The sequence below is a fragment of the Sebastes fasciatus genome, chromosome 22, assembly GCF_043250625.1.
Source record: "Sebastes fasciatus isolate fSebFas1 chromosome 22, fSebFas1.pri, whole genome shotgun sequence".
NCBI lineage: Eukaryota > Metazoa > Chordata > Actinopteri > Perciformes > Sebastidae > Sebastes > Sebastes fasciatus.
The window spans coordinates 25,423,253-25,450,869 of NC_133816.1; the positions used below are offsets into that span (position 1 = coordinate 25,423,253).

Here is a 27,617-nt window from a genome sequence, read left to right on the forward strand (position 1 = left end):
GACCAGCACCAGCACCAGGACCAGGACCAGCACCAGCACCAGCACCAGCACCAGGACCAGGACCAGCACCAGGACCAGGACCAGCACCAGGACCAGCACCAGGACCAGCACCAGGAGCCCGGTTCAGAAAGCAGCTTTAACAAACTCTGAGATGGAAAAGGTTTCGGCTCCAGAACAGCTGATCAGAGTTTGTTCCATCAAATGTGAGGATGAAAACAGCCTTCATCATCAATGGAGCTCCGATACTACGATTCACCATGGCAACAGGTAACCAAGAGACACAGCCTCCATCTGGATCCACTTAGAGATGGTAATGCACGGATACGCTGACTGTGTGATAGACTGAAGTCTACATTACATTAAATAGAGTTATTCAGCTTTAATGTGACTGTATTAGACTAGTCTACATTACATTACATAGAGTTATTCAGCTTTAGTGTGACTGTATTAGACTGTAGTCTACATTACATTAAATAGAGTTATTCAGCTTTAGTGTGACTGTATTAGACTGTAGTCTACATTACATTACATAGAGTTATTCAGCTTTAATGTGACTGTATTAGACTGTAGTCTACATTACATTAAATAGAGTTATTCAGCTTTAATGTGACTGTATTAGACTGTAGTCTACATTACATTAAATATAGTTATTCAGCTTTAGTGTGACTGTATTAGACTGTAGTCTACATTACATTAAATAGAGTTATTCAGCTTTAATGGGACTGTATTAGACTGTAGTCTACATTACATTAAATAGAGTTATTCAGCTTTAGTGTGACTGTATTAGACTGTAGTCTACATTACATTAAATAGAGTTATTCAGCTTTAGTGTGACTGTATTAGACTGTAGTCTACATTACATTAAATAGAGTTATTCAGCTTTAATGTGACTGTATTAGACTGTAGTCTACATTACATTAAGCTGCTCTAACAGACTGACAGCTGTCTGTGTTCACAGTCACAGTGTTATAAAGAAGAAGGACATGCAGAGGTTTGGTTCTGAGCTGAGAGACACTTGATGCTGTGTGATATCTGAATGTTCAAAGAAATGACTGACGGCACATAAAAGAGTCACTTTAGACAGTCCAGAGTAACAAACTGATATCTGACACACAGTAAACCTTCCATACGGACTGAACCAATGAGGAAATAAAACACTCATCACACTTTCTGAAACAGAGACCAGGACCAGGACCAGGAGCACTACAAGAGCGAGCCAGAGGAGGAGCAGCAGAACCCGGACCAGCGGAGCAACAAGGTCCCCAGAAGACCAGCAGCAGGCTCGTCCTCCGATCCCACCGATGTTCAGGTCAGTGTTCATGACTTCATGACTTCATGGCTTCATAACGACACCAAGAAGAGGAGAAAACAGCTCCAACTGTTCATCAATATCTACTGAGGTGGCAGCTGGGGGTGGGGGGGGGCAGAATGGATATATCTGCTTCATCTGAGTCTATGCAGAGGTAGAAAGAAGTTACCGCTTTTATTGTGGTAGTCTGAGTAACGTGACGTCATATCCGTTCCGTATCCGTCAACCAAAACAAACCTCAGAGAGTGTAAAACGTTGGAGGGTCGTCGTGGATACGACCTGCACCGTCACATGTTAAATCCAGCGTGGTAAACACTACACATCCAGTAAAGGATGGAAACACTTTGGGTTTCACACATTGACAGGAAAAGCAGAGCTAGACAGAGCAGAGCTAAAGCTGCATGCTAACTCTGTCACGGACAGGAAACGTTATCGTATCTGAAAAATGTCCGAAAATAATCGAAAAATGTCAAAAAAAAAGATGTCCGAAAAAATGTCAAAAACAAGTCTGAAAAACATTTTTAAAAAATGTCCAAAAAATGTTGAAAGAATTCAGAACAAAAGTCAAAAATTGTCCAAAAAAATGTATTTTAAAAAAATTGTCTGAGAAAACTTCGAAAAAATGTGGAAAGATTTCAGAAAAAACAGTCAGAAAAATGTCCGACAAATGTCCCGAAAATATCCAAAAAATGTCCGATGTTGAGCCCTGCATGACGCAATTTTTTTTTTGCCTAAAATGTCTCTTTTGATAGTAAAGCTTTCTGACCCCTGGGCTAAACAAACACATAGCTAATGTTAGCTAGCGTTAGCCAGCGCATCTGATTGGCTACGGATGATTTCCTGTTGAAAAAAATGCATTTGTGGGTCGTGCACGTCAGGAATCTCATAAAACCCACACAGATGAACACAGTGAAGTTCACACATGACAGCAGTTTGTTTATAAATGTAACAACATTCAAATGTGTTTTTGATCAAATACTTTTAAGTACATATATTTGTGGATTTCTATTACATTTATTTAAAACAAGACATATTTTTGTGTGTGTCAGAAATATATTTGTGAACCTTAGTTTTTTATGTGGATTGTTTTTTTTACATTTATATATAACGATAACTGTGTTTGTGTGCATTGAAAAATATTTTTGTGGAGAGAGTCATTTATATATAAATCACCAGATACATGTGTGACTCCTTTGTGCATTCATTAATATTGAGACTGATCTGAGCCCATAAAAAGCAGCTAACAGAGAGAGAATAGCAGAAATCAGAATCAGGTTTACACATACAAGGAATTAGCCTTATTGTTTTTGGTGCATAACAATAAACAGAGAAATAAAAAAAACAAGCATGCACTGTGCTGGTAAAGCCAAGACACAACTATAGAATAGAAGAAATACAATAAGGACATCAAAATACTTCTATCTGTAATAACTATACATGAGTTTTAAAATGAAAGAGTTCAACAGTTTTGTGTATGAATCACAGTATGAATGCATACTTTTTTACTCGGCTATACAGGAAATGAGGTCTCTACCTCAATGTGTTTCTTGTTTGAATGAATGACTGACTTAGTGCGTGGTATGGGTTAATCTTCAACTATACTGGGTTTTACATTTCCCATAATGCAACTCCATAATGGGGATGTCGCCTGATAATTAATAAATTAACTGCATGATTGTCCATAGTTAATCTCAATTAATCACAAATTAATCTCACATTTTTATTACTTCAAAATGCACCTTAAAGGGAGATTTGTCAAGTTTTTTAATAATAATGATAAATAATCGTGCAGCCCTAATGTATATTGATTATATGTTTATTGATTGTATGTTTATTGATTATATGTTTACTGATTATATGTTTATTAATTGCCCTTTTTTCACAAGACAAAGTGTCAACAATATTCTTTCTGTATTGTTATTTTACAGGTGTTGAAGGAGTGCTCCATCCCGCTGACACGTGTCAGGATCAGCAGTGCGATGTTGGCTGCGATGGACGCCGTTGGACGCTCAGCAGCTGATCCAAAAGGCCAAAAGGTCATCTGCAGGTTCATTTTCTTTGTTAGTTAAGGCCTTATATATATTAAAGAGTCCTCTTCTTTCTGAAATACTCGAAATGAATATTAATTAGTATGCCGTACGTTAGTGTGCGGGACAATTCATAATTGTGAGAATTAATAAATGTCAAGGGGGCGTCTGTGGTGACCAATCAAATGTCTACAGAGGGACCACGGTTGGTTGTCACAGGTGGTAGTGCATTAGTCAGACTGGAACATTGTGGGTTATGTTCCACTGACATGTTTTAATGTTCTTTATGGTTCTAGATAGGTCGCTCCACCATGGCATCTCACTGACTCTCTCTCTCTCTCTCTCTCTCTCTCTCTCTCTCTCTGTCTCTCTGTCTCTCTGTCTCTCTGTCTCTGTCTCTGTGTCTCTCTCTCTCTGTCTGTTGCTATAGAAAAGGAGAGGAAGAAAGGGACTGATACATCTGAGAGTTCACACTGGAGAGAAACTACACAGCTGTGATGAATGTGGGAAAACTTTCACTTTTCAGAGTACCCTCAAAATACATCAACGCTTTCACACTGGAGAGAAACCCTACAGCTGTGATGAATGTGGAGCAGCGTTCACTGGATCAGGTCACCTAAAAATACATCAACGCATTCACACTGGAGAGAAACCCTACAGCTGTGATGAATGTGGAGCAGTTTTCACCAGATCAGGTACCCTGAAAATACATCAACGCATTCACACTGGAGAGAAACCCTACAGCTGTGATGAATGTGGAGCAGTTTTCACCAGATCAGGTCACCTGAAAACACATCAACGCATTCACACTGGAGAGAAACCCTACAGCTGTGATGAATGTGGAGCAGCTTTCACTACATCAGGTCACCTGAAAAGACATCAACGCATTCACACTGGAGAGAAACCATACTGGTGTGACCAATGTGGTAAAACGTTTTCTCGGGGTAGTTACCTTAAATCCCACCAGCGCATTCACACTGCATCGTTGTGAACATGTTTCAGAGCCTAGCTAGCTGTTTCCTCCTGCCTCCTCCCCATGCCCTGATAGCTGTGTTGTTATATTCAGAGCTTCTCTCCACATTGAAGTCTGACCAACAGTAACTTCATGTTCTAAACAGCATGTGTGTTGTCGTGGCTACGACTACATACTTTCTTCCTTTTATATATTTAATTCTTTACCATCCATTAATCTGCTGAGTATTTTCTGGATGAATTGTTTGGTAAAGACCAGAAACTGTTGACTGTAGTCGACCCCCTGGGCCTGTGCCCCGTAGACCCGTTCGATAATCCATCCACGAGTCGACAGCTGGAGAAAGATCAAGGAGGACATTCACATCCGACACCAGAGACCATCTATGAACAGAGACAGGGGTTACCATCTCCCCCACCGAATACAACCACCTGTTATCATGTGACTGCTGGACTAGCGTCATGTGATGAGAAGATCCCTTTTCTCCCACAGGCCGCTAAAGACTCTGATCTTTACTAAAATGTAGTTTGGATTTGTCTAAAGACAATTAATGTAGTGTATTATTATATGTGTTTGTTTGCCTTAGTTAGACTTTTATTCCACTGCCTTTAAGCCAGGAAGTGTTCCATTAAAACAGTTCCACCATCTTTGATAACACCAACGTCATGTTTAGTGCCATTCTGCATGTTTCCTTATCAAAAATACAAAATTAGAAATCATCTAACGATTGAATTGTAACAATCTTTATTAAAAGAATGAGCTTTCAGGAGCTGGAGACTGACTCTGCGTCCTCCATGATTGTGCCAGGATGCATCTTCTGCGCGGGCCAAAAACCAAGATGGAGACGACTAAAAACCAAGATGGCGACGGCCAAAAACCAAGATGGCGACGACAAAAAACCAAGATGGAGACTGTTGAAAAACAAGATGGCGATGGCCAAAAACCAAGATGGCGACGTACTATTCATGTGTTTAATTAGTAAAAGCCGTGGATTCAATAAAACGATGAATTAAAGTGGCAGTAGGCAACAATATTTTGGCATAATTTGGCAAAAATTCCATAATAACCTTTCAGCATATTGTAATTAAAGTGATCTGAGAGAAAACTACACCTCTGCACCTCCTCATGGCTCTGTTTACAGGCTTTAGAAAATCTTGCCCGTGACGGCAGACTTTGACCAATCACAGGTCATTTCAGAGAGAGCGTTCCTATTGGCTGTTCCACAAAAGGAGATGCGCGTTCACGTCTGGTCTCTGTAGAAGCCTCGGTCAATGGCGGAACAACCTACTGAAAAGCTTGCTATTCCAGCATTGGCAGCAACTGCCTACACCTCAAAACAACCCAAAAAAAGAAAGACAGACTTTTCAAGAAGACAGTCCAAAAGAGAGTCCGACAATAAGCGGAATAAAACGCCTGTCAATATTGGCGAAGCGTTTCAGCGGTGGAGAGATCTCCGGGACAGCATCGGCCTCACGTTGGACTCTAAGCTAGCCGTTCTTCTCCTGGACAGGTAAGCTACTAACTTCGTTTTCCTGTAATATCTAAATGTTTTGTACTGATTTGTTTGTAGGTAGCTTTACAGTGAAAGCAGGCGATGAGTAGCCAGGTTGAATGTACGTTAGTCTTCTGCTAACCGTAGCCCGAGGCTTGCTGCGGCTAATTCAAGTCCATGTTTATGTTTATGTAGCTACTGTAGCTAGATCCTTGAATCACAGTCTGTCATCTCAAAGGGCTTTACAGACCCATAAGTTTACTAAGAGAAAGAACGGACGGTAATTCCCATAGAATTGCCGCTATATAACGACACATCACAGTCAGTAGTACTCGATACAGTAACCTATATGAGTAACGTTACTCATACAGTAACGTTACTCATACAGTAACGTTACTCATACAGTAGTGTTACTCATACAGTAGTGTTACTCATACAGTAACCTGTATGTGTAGTGTTACTCATACAGTAACGTTACTCATACAGTAGTGTTACTCATACAGTAACCTGTATGTGTAGTGTTACTCATACAGTAACCTGTATGTGTAGTGTTACTCATACAGTAACCTGTATGTGTAGCGTTACTCATACAGTAACCTGTATGTGTAGCGTTACTCATACAGTAACGTTACTCATACAGTAAGTGGAATATACAGGAATGGATAGAGAAGGGATCTGTGGCACACAGAGCACTCATTGAGATAGTGCTAAATGCACGCTGGCTGGGTGAAGTAGTGAAGTACCTGGGATTTAGGTATGTGGGCATGGGTTTTACATGTAATGTTTATGTTCACAAGTATTTAACTCAAACAAAGGAAGCTCCTGGCTTACTCCCTATAAACCCACATAGGGAAGAAAAAAGTGAGTAAATCTTGGGAAAGATCATGCAGAGAATGGGTCCCTTTTTGAAAAATCTCTAAAATACAGATGATTGTAAATCATGCAGTGACTTGATCAAAGTCCTTTTTATTTTTTTACTGTCCACCACTGATTGTGACTATATGTATCAACTAATGACTAATGACAACATAAAAGATCTAACACTTGTTTTTTACTGTTTAGGTCTACAGCAGAACTTGAGTCCTTTCACAACCACATACTGATGTATGCCAGCAAGAGATTCAGTTTCACCCCGCCCGTCTATTCAGCTCGCACCCTACTTGCTGGTTTGGATTATAATCATCATGTCCACCGACCAGTGCAGAGAAAAGCTGAGGGCTCCATTGAGTAAGTTCTTAAAATTGACAACAGTATACCCACTAAAACGGAAGTATATTAGTTTTATAATATAAGGTCAAATTTATACATTAATAATTATAATGAATGTTGTCCTTGCACAGGCAGCAGTTTTGCAAATTTATCACAAATTCATTTTTCAATAACCATCTTTTCCTGTTTCGGTCATATGCTAATTTCATTATGTCAGATACCGGAAGCTGTACAACAAGAAGTCGCGGAAGTGGAGCCTGTACACAATGAAGGTCGACAAGGACTATGGCTACATTCCTGACCTCCAGAGGGCCATCCTCCGTAGCCGCACCACAGCAGACAGAGGCATGCCGCGTGTGAGACGCCAGAGGCCTGATGACCCGCGGCAGTCTGGTGTGCTATGTGGTATTCCACCTCTAACCACAGAGGAGCTACTGCACACACAAGTCAGTCGACGACAAGGTATAGAAGTTCTTTCAGTGGGCCTCATTCAACATCCCTTCTTCAGAAACCCAAATTGCATGTTTTCACACTAACCCTTGCAGCCTTCACAACATAGTTTCTCATTACACTGATTCTGATTTTAGTTGATAAAGGTTGCATATATAGATTTTGTTAATTACAAGCAGCTTTTTGACGACTACAGAGATGTTATATGAAAGGTATCATTTATGATAATGTAAAGACATCACGCATTGACACACAAAAAGAGACGCATTGACATATTGTCATTGAAATAATGTGGTACTGTAGCATGAGAGGCAGAGTAAGAAACTTCTCAACCAACAAAAGACCAGCATAGAGTTGCATGCTAAATAAGTTATTATATATGCATTACAGCAGCCTTTTAAAAAATATTATAGCCTATATATATGGCCTATATGTGTGACGTTACAGTCAAAACTAAACAACTGATTTCAAAATTCTAACATGCTATTCTTTATTCATTCGCAGGGCCAAGGACTACCTAAGTGAGCAGCCGACCATAGGAGAAGACGTGACCCCTGCGACACCTCACCTGAGTCGACCCCACCTACACCCCTACTATGGCCACCACTCAAAAATACTGACCAGGGGTCAGACATGTTCTATAGGCCTAGCCCCACTGAAAGATGGTGTACTTATTTTTTAATTTACCTTTTTTTAAACTTTTTTTGTGGTGTGTTATGAATGTTTGGGATTGTCATCTATATTTTTGAATGTAATAAAAGTGTTACCCAAGTGAGTTGAATTTCTTTACTGCATGGTATTGACACTGGCAGTCATGAACAAAAAAAGCAGGTGGTCATCCTTCAATGGATTTATTTTTACAAAAACAATGGCAAGAATAACAATAAGTAAAATGTAAATACTCTACAAAAATATTACATCACACAGGAGGGGTGGGAGGGGGGGTTGTTTCAGAGCCTGCGTGGGATAAAGCCCACATATTGGTGGTGGGGGTCAGGATGTCTGTCCCTAATCCTCCACACACAACAGCTGGGAATTACAGTTCTGTTACCCCGCCCCAAGGCTCCATACTGCCACACGACAAACTGCCGGTAAGCAGCATACCGGAACTGTCTGTTGTCCTCTCCGGGATTGGGTACGTCCTGCTGAGCCCTAATGTCGTTCCAGATCCTCCTGGCCAGGCGAAGGACACCCTCATGGAGGATGTAGAGGTCCACATGAGGTAGCAGGGAAATGCAGTTCTGTAGTGGCTGGCCACAGCACTTCCTTTCCACGTCAGTGGGCATTTCCCTGCACCTCATGCAGACACACCTCAGGTTGATTGGGGTCCTGGCCAGGAGGACCTGGTGGAGGAGCGCTGACCATTAGATCAAAAATGAGGCTGGGATCCCTGAACAGACATCTCCCCAGAAGCTCCCGACACTGCTGCAGGCTCAAACACTGAATTCTGGCCTAGAAAGACAGTAGATCAGGGAAAAAGTATTACTTTATTTATGAATAAACAATAATGATCATAATGTGGACATAAAGTATGGACATGTTATATTTTGAGATACCTGTTCATCTGATATCTGTCGAGCTTGTAGTTGTTTTACTCTGCTGAAGTCATCTTCAGCCAGAGGGTCTTCAAGCTGACTCTGTCCTCTCCCCCGGCCAGACCCTCTGCCGCGTCCACGTCCACCAGCTCGCCCTCTTCCTCTACCTCTTCCTCGTCCATTCGTAGCCGGCTGCTCCAGGACATAGTCAGGATCTGACTCGACGGTGCTCTGTCAGTAATAGATATGTAACAGATGTAAAATTACCATTTCCATTATGAATAACATGGTCATGGTTTTATTTATTTTCAGATGTGTAAAGTTATCTATACAGACTAAAAAACACTAAAGTTAGAAAGATAGCATTACTGAAACTTGAAGAAGCAACTGCGGTTGGCTAATGTTAGCCAGCTAGCTATGATATAGATTGAATAAAACATTGGGCTCCGTTGTTTCTAAAGTTTAGCTCGTCATTTCGTCTAGAAAATAAACAATTGCTTTTATTCGGTCTCCTCCTCCTCCTCCTCCTCCTCCTCCCTCCTCCTTTACGCTGTGATGTCGAGCTGCTGGATAGAACAGAGTTACGTTGTCAATATGCTGCCCTCTGCTGGCAGAGAGCGGCGACTACAGAAGCATGTTGTGGAAGACCAAACGTGGATCATGACATCATTCGATCTGCATTCGCTGTCTCTAGCAAGCCACACGTCTCTACTGCCGGTATGAACCCAAAATAAACAGATTGTTCTGTGATTTAATATCAATAAATAGATGATGCTGAAATAACTACATCATGATGCTGATCAGTAAAAAGTCTGAATTCATGCTCTGTCAGGTCTGTTGTCATGACGCTATCGTCAGCCCCGTGAGTCGTTTGTATCGTCAGACCCGTGAGACGTTAGTATCGTCAGACTCGTGAGTCGTTAGTATCGTCAGACTCTTGAGTCGTCAGACTCTTGAGTCGTTAGTATCGTCAGGCCCGTGAGTCGTTAGTATCGTCAGACTCGTGAGTCGTTAGTCTCGTGAGTCGTTAGTATCGTCAGGCCCGTGAGTCGTTAGTATCGTCAGTCTCGTGAGTCGTTAGTATCGTCAGGCCCGTGAGTCGTTAGTATCGTCAGACTCGTGAGTCGTTAGTATCGTCAGACTCTTGAGTCGTCAGACTCTTGAGTCGTCAGACTCTTGAGTCGTTAGTATCGTCAGACCCGTGAGTCGTTAGTATCGTCAGACTCGTGAGGGGAAGAACATGATGGTGAGATGTGAAACTGTAAATAAATGGAAGTGATCCAACGTTACACAGCGAACTGGACATTGGTTTGTTTTTAGAGCACGCGTCTGTGGTATATTTTCAAGTCTTGCACAGGACAGCGAGGCCCTAATTGTAAACATATGTGAAAGAAGCAGGGCAAAGGCCAGGGGCTGAAAGATAAACATGTAGGAGATACCTAAGACATGTGGTCGAACCTTAGCTCAGGGATTGGATGACCTGAACCCGATATAAGGGGGTGCGAGCCCCCAAAGGGCAGGACTTTCAGATTCGACTTGAGGCCTCCGGACTGCTATAGACGTCCGTCATGACATGTGTGGCTTGTTTGTAATAAACTCTATTTTACCAGCAAGAACAGTGTCCTCGGAGCATCCTTCATCATCACTTCAACAGCACTGTCGCAGAAAAGATACGACAGAATTGGCGTCACGAAGTGACCATCAGCACAACTTCACAGACGGTGAGCTCACTCATTGAATGCTGGTCATTAATTGGGGCTGTTATGTGGAGTTGTTTGGACACACCGTAAATTAAGAACCTTCTTGTTATGGACATGTACTGTTGATTTGATGTTTAAAGTGAGGCTCCGTGCTAAATTTAATGAAAAAAGGTGGGAATGAATAGAGAAAAGATATAAAGTGAAGAAAAGAAGTATGAGAAATACAAGGAATAGTTTAGAATAGCTTTATGGTAACGATAAGGTGAGTTAAAAAGTATCGTGCAAGATTAATGAAGAGGGGCCCTCAACTTCTTAACGGTAAGACGCATGCATATTAGCCACTGCGTAACGATGGCTCTGACATAGTCCGGAATTAAGTTAGAAAGACAAAATTGGGAAACGTGGATCCAGGTAATTTGAATAAATAAATGTAAAGAGTGTTAAGAGACAGAGAAATAAAGGAAATAAAGGAAATAAAGGAAATGATCATAGGACAGCCGCAAATCGGATAGAATAGAGCCCTCAGGTGTAGGAGCATACTTAGAATGGGCCATTAAAACCTGAAACAACATCTGATGGTCAGTTAATAACTGGAGAGTGTAGAATCACAATTCGATTGACAGTTACCACTCTGACGCTTGTTGACGAACGGTGTTCAAGAAGCAGCCTCTCGTCGAAGATTTTACACCTCAACGGTAGCAGAAATTTTACGAGAAAAAGTAAGGAAATAGCGGCAGAAAGCATGCATAGGAATATATCTAAAGTTCAAGTGAAGAAAATGTGTGTGCGTGTTTACTTTGGGATGAGAGGCAGCTGGGAAAAATGTGTGTGCGTAAAAGGGAAGAATGTGTGTGCGTTGGAGTTTGGAGTGAAGAAAATGTGTGTGCGTGTTTACTTTGGGATGAGCAGAAGAGGGGGAGAATGTGTGTGCGTAAATGTGTGTGACATTTGGCTGCTGATGGGGTCCAGATGTGTGCCATAAAATGGTTAGGAAGAGAATAAGTGTGTGTGTAAAGTTAAAAGTAAGAAAGAACACATTAGGATTGAATAACCATATATAGGTGGGGATTGGAGAAACAGAACATGTAATAATTTGTAAAGATAGATACGTGGCCCGATATATTGTATAAAACAATGAGCTTCTTGCCTTTTTCTAAGAAGACTAAATGAATTGAATGATATATTGTATAAAACAATGAGCTTCTTGCCTTTTTCTAAGAAGACTGATGAATTGAATAATGTAGTGTATAAAACCATGAGCTTCTTATAAAAGACTAAAACATGAGCTCTTCTTAAAAGGGACGTTATATAATAATTAAAGCTGTTAAAGCACAAAATGAACTTCTCTAAGAAGGGTAGTGATTGAAACCCCTCTCTCTCTCTCTCTCTCTCTCTCTCTCTCTTCCCAAAATTCCTTTCAATGACCCTTTCTTGGGAGATACAGAAAATTCCTTTGCCATTTGAACTGTTTGGTCCAGTGGGGTTCACTAAGTGCTTTAATGTTTAGATAAGGGGTTTAAGTTAGGAATATAATGTATGATGCTGTTAAAGGGACCTATGGGTTCACAAGAGACTAAATCATTGCCTGTTCCTTGTCTGTTATGTCATTTATGGTGAGTGAGAATTGAGACGGGAGGCAAGGCAGCGGGCCGGCACATCACGGAGGGTGGATTGCTGACGTCAACTTGGAAGGCTTTCCAGGTCAATCTACTAAAAAGGCCGGTACAATTTATACACAAACTCTTTAACAAAAACAAAACCTGCATTTCCATATGTGTATGTGTTCTCAGTCATAAGCAATATTGATGGTACACATATAGACCTGCTTTCATTTATTAAGCCTAAGAGGAAACTGACCTGCTCAGTTAGGAGAAATAAATAAATGAATTAATGGAAAACTTGGCAACGGATTGATCAGTTAATGCATTTGATTAATTAATGGCATATGATTGTTTAGTCTAACCTCTGCTGACAATTACAGATGTTCATGTATGTTATGGTGCGTAGTTTGTCTGATCTGTGATGTGGTGGACATTCAAGGTGGTGACTGTTTGAAGATTTGAGCTGAATATTGATTGATTAGATAACTGGTTGTTTATTGATTGATTGATTAGATGACTGGTTAATTTGTTGATTAATTGAGTAGTTGGATAATTGGATAAATTGTTGATTGACTGATTGGCTAGTTGATTAATTGGTTAATTGGTGAATTGGATAATTGGTTAACTGATTAGTTGGATAATTGGATAAATTGTTGATTGACTGATTGGTTAGTTGATTAATTGGTTAATTGGTTGATTTGATAATTGGTTGATTGGTTGATTGGTTGAATTGGTTAATTGGTTAATTGGTTAATTGGTTAATTGGTTAATTGATTAATTGGGTAATTGGATTTAAAAAAAAAAAAAAAAAAAAAAAAGGGGGGAAGTAATCTAAATAAGCCTTGAGTAGTTTTAATTTCAGCAATTACTTCTTAAAGTACAATAACGGAACATAAGGAAGCCGTTATAATGGGGAAGAAGAACACTAAAAATCCGAAAGTAATCACTCCTGTTGAGATAGTACAGAAGAATAATCCTTTAATTAGGGGCATCGCAAATATTGCAAAAATATCGGAAAAATGGCACAAACGCTGGCCTGAAATTGACCAACCATGGCCAATGGAGGGGACGCTTAACCCAGATGTAATTAAAATAATGCTGGTACTTGTATCCACATACCAGGCTGAGCAAAAGAAGGGAAAAAAGGGGATAAAACGCAAAGAGAAGAGGCAAGTGGAGCTTGGCATTCTCCAGTTATTTGAAGATGAGGGACAGAAACTGATCAAAGCTGCAAACGATAAGAGGGATAAAGTTGCAGAAGAAATAAAACAAAACACAGAACAAACAGAAAAACTAAGGAAAGACACCAATTCATCGTTCTCACACATGAACCCAGTGAAGGGACCACCACCCTATGAGGTAAAGACGAAGGCTAAGAAAATCTATCCTCAGATCCCGGTGATCAGTCAGGAGGGTGACTACCGTATCAGAAACGAGGAGGACAGAATAATAGAAACAGGACGAGCGGAGACAACTATAACGACGTATCCAAGATCCAAAAGTAAGAATAAAACAAAGTTTGGGTCTAGGAAGCAAAAGCGGGACCATGGAAACGAGAGTGACCAAAGCGATCAGGAAGGGTGCAGAGGAGGATATGACCCTGAAGTCAGGCGGATGTTGGCAAGAGCGGAAATAAGAGGAAATGATAACTCTGATGACAGTGAGGATGAAGAGGGCCATGAAGAGGGCCATGAAGAGGATGCCCGGAAAACTATGAGAGAAATCGAAAGAAGCATAGAGGAATGCTTTTCATGCTTGGATAGAAGTCCCAGCCCTGATCGCCAAGGAACGTTGGAAGAACAATTGGAGGAACTGTATAGACAGAAAAAAGAGTTACAGAAGAAGAGCTCCCCAAAACCAGCTATGAGATATGCATTGCGCTCAAGAAACAAGAAGGGGACTGAAAAGATCTGTCCAGTCATTATCCGAGGACGGAATTTGGAGTACAAGCCTTGGCAGAATACAGATATGTCAAACATACTTGAAAAGTTACCTACTCTTCAAGATGGAGCACATCCTTGGATTTCGAAGTTGGAAGAAATCACAGTGGGAGAGCAACTGGCCATGGGAGATATAAAGAGACTCTTGGCCAGCCTCGGTGGAATTCACGCTATGGAAGAGATTCTACAGAAAGCTGGACTTAATCGATATGTGGGAACTGCTGTGAATGATTCAGAGCTGTTTGCTGCAAGTAGAGGCCAAGTGTGCAGGGCGCTGAAAGACACATTTCCGACAAACGTACATCCTGACAATATTTTTATTGATCCACTGGGACAAGAGGAAAACCCGAGGGCCTATGTGTCGAGAGTTCATCAAGTGTGGAGAAATATCACAGGAAATGACCCGGATTTGAATCAAATGGAGCAGTCGATTTTGCGAACCAGAATACAGAAGGGGTTGCCCCTGCCAGTGAGAAGCAAATTGGCAGAGGTGGTTGGTCTTGGAAGCATGGCAAAGAGGGTTTATACGGATCATATAGCCCACCAGGTGGAGCTGTATAGGAAAAAAGAACATGATCAAAAAGACCTGGACCAAGAGACCCTCAGGAAACTTAATCACATGCAACTGATGGATAATAAGAGGATGGAGAAGAAGCAGGCTCTGATTATGCAGAATCAGGCTCCACTAAATCAAATAGTACCACTACCACAGCCGAACCAGGTTCAGCTCCAATCGTTCCAGCCACCGCCGGTGGTTCCAGTTGTCTCCTACCTACAGCCAGCTTTTGATCAAGCGCAGCCCTGGAGAGGAAGAGATCAAAGAAATTAACAGTTGTGGCTAGACCGAGGTGCCACCCGAGATTCTACTGGACTTTGGAGAAATCATGAGGGGCTGATACTATCACCTCCAGACCTGTTGGGTCTGATGATTCAGGAGGCGCATGGCTTAGCTCACGTTGCAAGGGGGGAAGTTAAGAGAAAGATCACAAAAGAGTATGGGTTTTGGGCACCATGTTTGCTTGAACAGATTGATTATGTCATAGGCAGGTGTACTATCTGTCTGAAAAACAATGTTCGGAGGGGAGTGCCGGTTCCTCCTGGCCACATCCCAACTCCACGAGGTCCTATGCGGGAACTAGTTGTAGACTATGTTGACATGATAAAACCGATTGAAGGGAAAAGGTACATGCTAGTCGTGGTGGACAGATTTTCACGATGGCCTGAGGCCTGTCCAACAAAACGAAAGGATGCTCAATCGGTTGCCAAGTTCTTATGCAGAGAGGTCATAAGCAGGTGGGGACTTCCAGATCGAATATCCTCAGACAATGGGAAAGAGTTTGTGGATAAGACGGTGAAATTGATTTTGCAAAAAAAAAAACTAGGAATTAAACAGCGTATAATTTACTACAGTAACCACTCCAAAGGTGATTAGTACACAGATAAAGCTTGTTACATTAGTTCCGGAAACAACTAAGAATGTTCATACACCTACTCAGGCTACTACTCTAGTTATGACTTCAAAGGGGATGAATGCTACAACAGTGACGACATCCGTGGCATCTACGACATTTATAAATACAACGCAGACATCTAATATGACATCTTGGACCTTTAAGGATGTGATTAATGTAATCCAGAAGCAAATGTAAAAAATAGAGCCTAGCGTGAACAGCAGTAATGACATTGTTGAAGTTAGAGAACAGAGGATAGAAGAGAAGTATGTAGAGTCATCTATGACAGCTTAGAGGACTATTTTAAACATAGATAATAACTTTGTTGACTCTGATCAGACACCAGAGTACAGGATGGATCAATACCATACAATACAAAAGAGAGACACTAAATGGAAGGCATTTGGGTTTGATCCTTCAGTGTTACAAATCGCAGTACTGGAACCGCGGTCCAGGTTAAGGGATCTCCAACTTGGTATCATTTATCGCACTGCGTTAAAGCACCCAGAGAAGAGGTACAACCCACACAGAGTCGAGATGACTCTGTGGAACAAAATGAGGGAGAACAGGCAGCCGAAGGGCAGATGCATGAGAATCTCCCAAGTCAAAATCAAGAAGGGGGGATTGTCCAGATTGTGGAAAATGTCGATGATGCTGAGCATATTTTTGATGATGTCAGTAATGATAATGTTGATGATGGACAAGGAAATGCATTTGGGGACATCAAATTCCAATATGTCCCAGAAACAACAGAGCATGTTTCAGTGGAGAGTGACACACCAGAGGATGCAAAGAGATCTGACTCCATTGCGAGAAAACTCGGAGGTTCAGTTGGGAAAAGGAGTCCCAGGCCAGTCCGGAGGAGGGTCAAACCTCTCCGTTATGAAACTTAGGATGGTAGAGAATGTGTCACAGCTAACAACAGAGGTACCTAATAAGATTTATACGACGCAAAAACCTGAAGAGATAGTGGTCAGAGCCAAGCTTGGAAAAATGGTTATTCTTCCTTGTAAATGTGGAATAGGGAATAGCCGTATTCACGATTTTCCCAAGTGGGAAAATAGTCGTGGAGAGGATGTGGAGTTGATACTTCCTGGACAACACGGTCCGCCTTATAATCAAAGGAAGTACTTATTGTACAATGATATGAGGTATACGAAAATTGTAGATGATTGTTCACTTGCAGTGCGCAACGTTACTCGGGAAGATGAAGGGGAATATATGTGTACATATCGGGAGCCAGAGTTTAAATTTGTTCCATCTAGCCACTCTTGGATTGGAAGTTACATAAGTCGTAAGGTGAGACTTATGATAACAAACCTAAGACCTGTTGAAGTAACCACTGCAAAGGTAAATAACACACGTATAGAGGCTGCTACTTTAAATTTGAAATCAATAAATAATGATAATGCTTTCGATCAGAGTACTACCTTGGCGACAACATTGACGCCTAAGAAATTGGAGAATGTGACACAGACACTTGACAAAGTATCCTTGAAAGTGAAAGAGATGGTAAATGAGAGCCGGAAGTCTATGTTAGAGATGGGGATTAGTGTGAGTAGTAGGAAGGAGATTGAGGAAGTGAAGGTTGGAAATTCATTTGAGACTGTTCAAAGGAATATTGTAGATGAGGGAAAGGAGTTTGTTGACTCGGATCGGATATCACAGGAGATGTTTGAACAGAACCATGTAATGCAGAAGAGAGAAGCTAAGTGGAAAGCGTATGGATTTGATGCTTTAGCGTTGGGAATTGTAGACCCATGGGCAGGTAGAAATTTATGGTTTCAGCAGTTAACACACTCAGTGAGATCAATCAAGAAATTGAAGGGTCCATGTGTGTTGAAAGTACCAACACCAGGTACATGGCCTTCAATTTTGGAGGCGGTACCGGAACCATTAACTATGGCATGTCAATCTTCTGTACTGTCATGGCTCTTGTATCAACAGCAATCATCAGTGGATAAAGTGATGGCTTTATCAGTGAACCTTTTTAAACCTAGAATGAATTGTTCTTGGTTGGCAGGATTACAATATGAGAATTTACTTGAACAACATGAAAATGTGATGACAGCGGTACCTGATCCGATGGAAGTGACACCTGTGAGGGCAAAGTACTGTTTTTGCTCAAATGAAACTAATAAGGGGTCTGGAATGTTTATGGGAATATCAGAGTGTGATGGCTATATGATGGATTTAGGAAAGCGTGAGGATGTGGATGTGAATAAGTTGTATGAAGTGATTTTTCAAGTGTCAAAGCGTCCGAGTAGAACTTTGATGGTAGAACATCAAGTGTTGCCTGGTAATGTGACTATAGGCAATTTCAGGGATATTTGGTGGATTTGTGGTGAAAATGCTTATCTATTTCTACCATACGGGTGGACAGGATGTTGCTATATGGCAACACTGAAACTCCCATATGAAGTTTTTTCTGTCCAGAAGGGAGAAGCATCTGATGAGGCTCAATCTGATGTTGCTTCTGGAAGTAGGAATAAAAGAGAATTAGCGCAATTTCATAATCTGGAGTCCTACCATTGGAGAATAAGTATAGGAGAAAAGTGGGGAATAGGATTGTTTCCATGGTATGGAGTGGCATTTTTGGCAGATCATATTGATAACATTACATACACCTTACAGGGCTTTGCAAACGAAACTATAAGAGGTTTCGAAATGTTGTCAAACACCCAAAGGAGCCATAGATTGACATTGTTAAAACACGACATGGCTCTTGATTATATTTTGGCCAAACAAGGGGGCTTATGTGTTGCTTTAAATTTATCAGGAGATGCTTGCTATACGTTGATTCCTGATAGTTCTGACAATATGACTAGTGTCATAGAGGCATTGAAGCTCATAAGAGATGCGTTTGGCCCATCAGAAGACGCGGGATGGTCTGCAAACGCTTGGTTGCAGGATAAATTGGGGCCACTAGGAGCAGTGTTAGTTCAGGTTTTGGTAGCGCTCGTTATGTCGTTGTGTGTGATGTTTTGTTTTTGCACGCTGTTGTTGACCTTTGCAAAGGCCATGATAATTAAATGGGTTGGAGTTGTGCTGCCCGGCGATCAAACGCTGATGCCATTATTACACGAAGCTGACTCGGACGTAGATGAGGATGACGCAATAAAGATCGAATTGGTGGAGGAATATCCATTTTAAAATATAATCATATTATTTACCTCTGTTTTTGCTTGTGTAGTTTGTAGTGTTGATGTTGTTTTGCTCTTTCGAGACTTTGTTTAGTCTCGAAGGGGGGATATGGCAACAAATGAACAATATGATTAATGGACAATATTTACATTTTTACTTATCTTATTCTGTGTTTGATGTTTTAATTTGTATCTGTTCTGTATGCAAAAGATACTGGTTTTCTTTTCTTTCATTCTAGAACATATTGGGGAAGAACACTGTGAGGGTGGTGGATTGTCAGGGACTCCGATGGGCTGAATGGATTCAGACACTTCAAACATGAAAATACGAATGGCCTGAAGAACTCTGAACGTGGACTGTCGATACAACATCCAGAGTCAAGACGTCATCGATACTATACCGGCGTCAAGGCTGCTGAGAAACTACAGCGTTATACAGTCTTATGTCTTCTCTGAGATGTTACCTTAGTGTTATTGAAAAGGAATTTTCTTTTTTGTGTATTACGCTTGAGAAATGATGGTTTCTAAATATAATGGGACCTCAGATGTTTTCTGTTTCTTTTTCTCGATGGTTAGGGACAGTGGGGTAGGCAGGAAAAGGTCCATAGAAAGGTGCGATGGGTCGACCAGCCTGACTTTGGACATTGTTTTGTTTTAATTTGCTGAGAGTTCCATATGCATTTGCTTAAATCATTTCCATATACAAATTGCTAAAATTCCTCATTTCAGTGTTATGGAGTATTACGTATGGTCGCCTTGGCAGAGGGACCGTGAGAGAATTTTCCTGTATACATTGTTTAATACATTGTTCAAGAAAGATTAGCTGCCTGACAGGTTTTTCACTCTCACTTTTATACTCCATACAGTTGTTTCAATGGTAATAAGGACAAGTTGTTAAATTTGTCATGTTTATACACCTGTATGTTTCTTCTTTTATGTTTTCGAGACTTTGGGTAAGTCTCGAAGGGGGGAATATGTGGTATATTTTCAAGTCTTGCACAGGACAGCGGGGCCCTAATTGTAAACATATGTGAAAGAAGCAGGGCAAAGGCCAGGGGCTGAAAGATAAACATGTAGGAGATACCTAAGACATGTGGTCAAACCTTAGCTCAGGGATTGGATGACCTGAACCCGATATAAGGGGGTGCGAGCCCCCAAAGGGCAGGACTTTCAGATTCGACTTGAGGCCTCCGGACTGCTATAGACGTCCGTCATGACATGTGTGGCTTGTTTGTAATAAACTCTATTTTACCAGCAAGAACAGTGTCCTCGGAGCATCCTTCATCATCACTTCAACAGCACTGTCGCAGAAAAGATACGACACGTCCAAACAAGTTCTCCCGTCCGCCCCTCAGTTGCTTATAGATGTTGGTATTTGTTTGTTAAAAGGCTAACTGGCAGGCTAAGAGTTCCTGTAACACTGACCCGACGGGAAAGCAATGATTTTACCTCTGATGTCGTATTATTTGACTTTACCAACCACTATCAGTCCAAAGATTAAAGTTTATAGAAAATCAACTACATATATATACTTCAGTAGTCTGGCTTATGACAAATAGGTCATAATATAATAAATATATACATCTATAAATAGGTTATAATATAATAAATAAATATATATATATATATATATATACATTATATAAACCATGTAGCTGTAGTTTCCCTCCTGACCTCCAGGTGGAGACTTTCTGTCACTTTAAACTGAAAAACCAGACCGGAAGTACTTGTAACCGGAAGTGTGGTTGTCGGGCTGATGGCGGGAGAGTTGTTGTTGTTAGCTGAAGATCTTTGATCCGTTTGGAGCTCGAGCTGCAGGTGAACCAGCAAACAACTCAGGTAAACACTAACAAGCTTCCTCTGAGCCGGAAGTCCAAGAGGAGAAGAAGAGAAGAAGAATATGAACCGAGTTAAACCCAAAAACAGAGTTAGCTCCATGCTAACAAGCTAACAGCTAGTTAGCCTGTTAGCTTCTGCTGCTGTGTGGCTCACTGCTAGCGTTAGCATTAGCTCGCTCTAATGTGTGCTCCTGTTCTCTGATTGAACAGACCAGGACCAGGACCAGGACCAGCACCAGCACCAGCACCAGGACCAGGACCAGCACCAGGACCAGCACCAGGACCAGGACCAGCACCAGGAGCCCGGTTCAGAAAGCAGCTTTAACAAACTGTGAGATGGAAAAGGTTTCGGCTCCAGAACAGCTGATCAGAGTTTGTTCCATCAAATGTGAGGATGAAAACAGCCTTCATCATCAATGGAGCTCCGATACTACGATTCACCATGGCAACAGGTAACCAAGAGACACAGCCTCCATCTGGATCCACTTAGAGATGGTAATGCACGGATACGCTGACTGTGTGATAGACTGAAGTCTACATTACATTAAATAGAGTTATTCAGCTTTAGTGTGACTGTATTAGACTGTAGTCTACAGTACATTAAATAGTTATTCAGCTTTAATGTGACTGTATTAGACTGTAGTCTGCATTACATTAAATAGATTTATTCAGCTTTAAAGTGACTGTATTAGACTGTAGTCTGCATTACATTAAATAGATTTATTCAGCTTTAATGTGACTATTAGACTGTAGTCTACATTACATTAAATAGAGTTATTCAGCTTTAATGTGACTGTATTAGACTGTAGTCTGCATTACATTAAATAGTTATTCAGCTTTAATGTGACTGTATTAGACTGTAGTCTACATTACATTAAATAGATTTATTCAGCTTTAATGTGACTGTATTAGACTGAAGTCTACATTACATTACATAGAGTTATTCAGCTTTAGTGTGACTGTATTAGACTGTAGTCTACATTACATTAAATAGAGTTATTCAGCTTTAATGTGACTATTAGACTGTAGTCTACATTACATTAAATAGAGTTATTCAGCTTTAATGTGACTGTATTAGACTGTAGTCTGCATTACATTAAATAGTTATTCAGCTTTAATGTGACTGTATTAGACTGTAGTCTACATTACATTAAATAGATTTATTCAGCTTTAATGTGACTATTAGACTGAAGTCTACATTACATTACATAGAGTTATTCAGCTTTAGTGTGACTGTATTAGACTGTAGTCTACATTACATTAAATAGAGTTATTCAGCTTTAATGTGACTATTAGACTGTAGTCTACATTACATTAAATAGAGTTATTCAGCTTTAATGTGACTGTATTAGACTGTAGTCTGCATTACATTAAATAGTTATTCAGCTTTAATGTGACTGTATTAGACTGTAGTCTACATTACATTAAATAGATTTATTCAGCTTTAATGTGACTGTATTAGACTGAAGTCTACATTACATTACATAGAGTTATTCAGCTTTAGTGTGACTGTATTAGACTGTAGTCTACATTACATTAAATAGAGTTATTCAGCTTTAATGTGACTGTATTAGACTGTAGTCTACAGTACATTACATAGAGTTATTCAGCTTTAATGTGACTGTATTAGACTGTAGTCTACATTACATTAAATAGAGTTATTCAGCTTTAATGTGACTGTATTAGACTGTAGTCTACATTACATTAAATAGAGTTATTCAGCTTTAATGTGACTGTATTAGACTGTAGTCTACATTACATTAAATAGAGTTATTCAGCTTTAATGTGACTGTATTAGACTGTAGTCTACATTACATTAAATAGAGTTATTCAGCTTTAATGTGACTGTATTAGACTGTAGTCTACATTACATTAAATAGATTTATTCAGCTTTAGTGTGACTGTATTAGACTGTAGTCTACAGTACATTAAGCTGCTCTAACAGACTGACAGCTGTCTGTGTTCACAGTCACAGTGTTATAAAGAAGAAGGACATGCAGAGGTTTGGTTCTGAGCTGAGGGACACTTGATGCTGTGTGATATCTGAATGTTCAAAGAAATGACTGACGGCACATAAAAGAGTCACTTTAGACAGTCCAGAGTAACAAACTGATATCTGACACACAGTAAACCTTCCATACGGACTGAACCAATGAGGAAATAAAACACTCATCACACTTTCTGAAACAGAGACCAGGACCAGGACCAGGAGCACTACAAGAGCGAGCCAGAGGAGGAGCAGCAGAACCCGGACCAGCGGAGCAACAAGGTCCCCAGAAGACCAGCAGCAGGCTCGTCCTCCGATCCCACCGATGTTCAGGTCAGTGTTCATGACTTCATGACTTCATGGCTTCATAACGACACCAAGAAGAGGAGAAAACAGCTCCAACTGTTCATCAATATCTACTGAGGTGGCAGCTGGGGGGGGGGAATGGATATATCTGCTTCATCTGAGTCTATGCAGAGGTAGAAGGAAGTTACCGCTTTTATTGTGGTAGTCTGAGTAACGTGACGTCATATCCGTTCCGTATCCGTCAACCAAAACAAACCTCGGAGAGTCTAAAATGTTGGAGGGTCTTCGTGGATACGACCTGCACCCTCCCATGTTAAATCCAGCGTGGTAAACACTACACATCCAGTAAAGGATGGAAACACTTTGGGTTTCACACATTGACAGGAAAAGCAGAGCTAGACAGAGCAGAGCTAAAGCTGCATGCTAACTCTGTCACGGACAGGAAACGTTATCGTATCTGAAAAATTTCCGAAAATAATCGAAAAATGTCAAAAAAAAAAGATGTCCGAAAAAATGTCCAAAACAAGTCTGAAAAACATTCTGAAAAAATGTCAAAAAAATGTTGAAAGAATTCAGAACAAAAGTCAAAAATTGTCCAAAAAATGTATTTTTAAAAAGTTGTCTGAGAAAACTTCGAAAAAATGTGGAAAGATTTCAGAAAAAACAGTCAGAAAAATGTCCGACAAATGTCCCGAAAATATCCAAAAAATGTCCGATGTTGAGCCCTGCATGACGCAATTTTTTTTTTGCCTAAAATGTCTCTTTTGATAGTAAAGCTTTCTGACCCCTGGGCTAAACAAACACATAGCTAATGTTAGCTAGCGTTAGCCAGCGCATCTGATTGGCTACGGATGATTTCCTGTTGAAAAAAATGCATTTGTGGGTCGTGCACGTCGGGAATCTCATAAAACCCACACACATGACAGCAGTTTGTTTATAAATGTAACAACATCCAAATGTGTTTTTGATCAAATACTTTTAAGTACATATATTTGTGGATTTCTATTACATTTATTTAAAACAAGACATATTTTTGTGTGTGTCAGAAATATATTTGTGAACCTTAGTTTTTTATGTGGATTGTTTTTTTTACGTTTATATATAACGATAACTGTGTTTGTGTGCATTGAAAAATATTTTTGTGGAGAGAGTCATTTATATATAAATCACCAGATACATGTGTGACTCCTTCTGTGTGCATTCATTAATATTGAGACTGATCTGAGCCCATAAAAAGCAGCTAACAGAGAGAGAATAGCAGAAATCAGAATCAGGTTTACACATACAAGGAATTAGCCTTATTGTTTTTGGTGCATAACAATAAACAGAGAAATAAAAAAACACAGAAGCATGCACTGTGCTGGTAAAGCCAAGACACAACTATAGAATAGAAGAAATACAATAAGGACATCAAAATACTTCTATCTGTAATAACTATACATGAGTTTTAAAATGAAAGAGTTCAACAGTTTTGTGTATGAATCACAGTATGAATGCATACTTTTTTACTCGGCTATACAGGAAATGAGGTCTCTACCTCAATGTGTTTCTTGTTTGAATGAATGACTGACTTAGTGCGTGGTATGGGTTAATCTTCAACTATACTGGGTTTTACATTTCCCATAATGCAACTCCATAATGGGGATGTCGCCTGATAATTAATAAATTAACTGCATGATTGTCCATAGTTAATCTCAATTAATCACAAATTAATCTCACATTTTTTATTACTTCAAAATGCACCTTAAAGGGAGATTTGTCAAGTTTTTTAATAATAATGATAAATAATCATGCAGCCCTAATGTATATTGATTTTATGTTTATTGATTGTATGTTTATTGATTGTATGTTTATTGATTGTATGTTTACTGATTATATGTTTATTAATTGCCCTTTTTTCACAAGACAAAGTGTCAACAATAGTCTTTCTGTATTGTTATTTTACAGGTGTTGAAGGAGTGCTCCATCCCGCTGACACGTGTCAGGATCAGCAGTGCGATGTTGGCTGCGATGGACGCCGTTGGACGCTCAGCAGCTGTTCCAAAAGGCCAAAAGGTCATCTGCAGGTTCATTTTCTTTGTTAGTTAAGGCCTTATATATATTAAAGAGTCCTCTTCTTCCTGAAATACTCGAAATTAATATTAATTAGTATGCCGTACGTTAGCATGCGGGACAATTCATAATTGTGAGAATTAATAAATGTCAAGGGGGCGTCTGTGGTGACCAATCAAATGTCTACAGAGGGACCACGGTTGGTTGTCACAGGTGGTAGTGCATTAGTCAGACTGGAACATTGTGGGTTATGTTCCACTGACATGTTTTAATGTTCTTTATGGTTCTAGATAGGTCGCTCCACCATGGCATCTCACTGACTCTCTCTCTCTCTCTCTCTCTCTCTCTCTCTCTCTCTCTCTCTCTGTCTCTCTGTCTCTCTGTCTCTGTCTCTGTCTCTGTCTCTGTGTCTCTCTCTCTGTCTGTTGCTATAGAAAAGGAGAGGAAGAAAGGGACTGATACATCTGAGAGTTCACACTGGAGAGAAACTACACAGCTGTGATGAATGTGGGAAAACTTTCACTTTTCAGAGTACCCTCAAAATACATCAACGCTTTCACACTGGAGAGAAACCCTACAGCTGTGATGAATGTGGAGCAGCTTTCACTGGATCAGGTCACCTAAAAATACATCAACGCATTCACACTGGAGAGAAACCCTACAGCTGTGATGAATGTGGAGCAGTTTTCACCAGATCAGGTACCCTGAAAATACATCAACGCATTCACACTGGAGAGAAACCCTACAGCTGTGATGAATGTGGAGCAGTTTTCACCAGATCAGGTTACCTGAAAATACATCAACGCATTCACACTGGAGAGAAACCCTACAGCTGTGATGAATGTGGAGCAGCTTTCACTACATCAGGTGAGCTGAAAAGACATCAACGCATGCACACTGGAGAGAAACCCTACAGCTGTGATGACTGTGGAGCAGCTTTCACTGAGTCAGGTAACCTGAAAATACATCAACGCATTCACACGGGAGAGAAACCCTACAGCTGTGATGAATGTGGAGGAGCTTTCACTCAATCAGGTCACCTGAAAATACATCAACGCATTCACACGGGAGAGAAACCCTACAGCTGTGATGAATGTGGAGCAGTTTTCACCAGATCAGGTACCCTGAAAAGACATCAACGCATGCACACTGGAGAGAAACCCTACAGCTGTGATGACTGTGGAGCAGCTTTCACTGAGTCAGGTTACCTGAAAATACATCAACGCATTCACACGGGAGAGAAACCCTACAGCTGTGATGAATGTGGAGGAGCTTTCACAACATCAGGTACCCTGAAAATACATCAACGCATTCACACGGGAGAGAAACCCTACAGCTGTGATGAATGTGGAGGAGCTTTCACAACATCAGGTACCCTGAAAATACATCAACACATTCACACTGGAGAGAAACCCTACAGCTGTGATGAATGTGGAGCAATTTTCACCAGATCAGGTACCCTGAAAATACATCAACGCATTCACACTGGAGAGAAACCCTACAGCTGTGATGAATGTTGAGCAGTTTTCACCAGATCAGGTTACCTGAAAATACATCAACGCATTCACACTGGAGAGAAACCCTACAGCTGTGATGAATGTGGAGCAGCTTTCACTGAGTCAGGTTACCTGAAAATACATCAACGCATTCACACTGGAGAGAAACCCTACAGCTGTGATGAATGTGGAGCAGCTTTCACTCAATCAGGTCACCTGAAAACACATCAACGCATTCACACTGGAGAGAAACCGTACTGGTGTGACCAATGTGGTAAAACGTTTTCTCAGGATAGTTCCCTTAAAGTCCACCAGCGCATTCACACTGCATCGTTGTGAACATGTTTCAGAGCCTAGCTAGCTGTCTCCTCCGGCCTCCTCCCTATGCCCTGATAGCTGTGTTGTTATATTCTGAGCTTCTCTCCACATTGAAGTCTGACCAACAGTAACTTCATGTTCTAAACAGCATGTGTGTTGTCGTGGCTACGACTACATACTTTCTTCCTTTTATATATTTAATTCTTTACCATCCATTAATCTGCTGAGTATTTTCTGGATGAATTGTTTGGTAAAGACCAGAAACTGTTGACTGTAGTCGACCCCCCGGGCCTGTGACCCGTAGACCCGTTCGATAATCCATCCACGAGTCGACAGCTGGAGAAAAATCAAGGAGGACATTCACATCCGACACCAGAGACCATCTATGAACAGAGACAGGGGTTACCATCTCCCCCACCGAATACAACCACTGTTATCATGTGACTGCTGGACTAGCGTCATGTGATGAGAAGATCCCTTTTCTCCCACAGGCCGCTAAAGACTCTGATCTTTACTAAAATGTAGTTTGGATTTGTCCAAAGACAATTAATGTAGTGTATTATTATATGTGTGTGTTTGCCTTAGTTAGACTTTTATTCCACTGCCTTTAAGCCAGGAAGTGTTCCATTAAAACAGTTCCACCATCTTTGATAACACCAACGTCATGTTTAGTGCCATTCTGCATGTTTCCTTATCAAAAATACAAAATTAGAAATCATCTAACGATTGAATTGTAACAATCTTTATTAAAAGAATGAGCTTTCAGGAGCTGAAGACTGACTCTGCGTCCTCC

General features: G+C 40.6%; 1 protein-coding gene, 1 long non-coding RNA gene and 1 pseudogene across 2 annotated transcripts in view; all 3 read left to right on the forward strand.

The window, feature by feature from the left end:
• The first annotated feature begins 6 nt into the window (after positions 1 to 6).
• LOC141760515 (uncharacterized) lies at positions 7 to 27,598 on the forward strand (annotated as a pseudogene).
• On the forward strand, positions 7,123 to 8,232 carry LOC141760819 (uncharacterized). Its single transcript, XR_012592457.1, has 2 exons — positions 7,123 to 7,469; positions 7,962 to 8,232. It is a non-coding gene; the product is annotated as an uncharacterized LOC141760819 (long non-coding RNA).
• LOC141760516 (uncharacterized) overlaps positions 20,586 to 27,617 on the forward strand; it is a 113,534-nt gene continuing 106,502 nt past the window's right edge. Inside the window, exon 1 of the mRNA XM_074623376.1 lies at positions 20,586 to 20,645. The gene's annotated coding sequence lies outside the window, so the exon portion shown is untranslated. The remainder of the gene's footprint in view (positions 20,646 to 27,617) is intronic.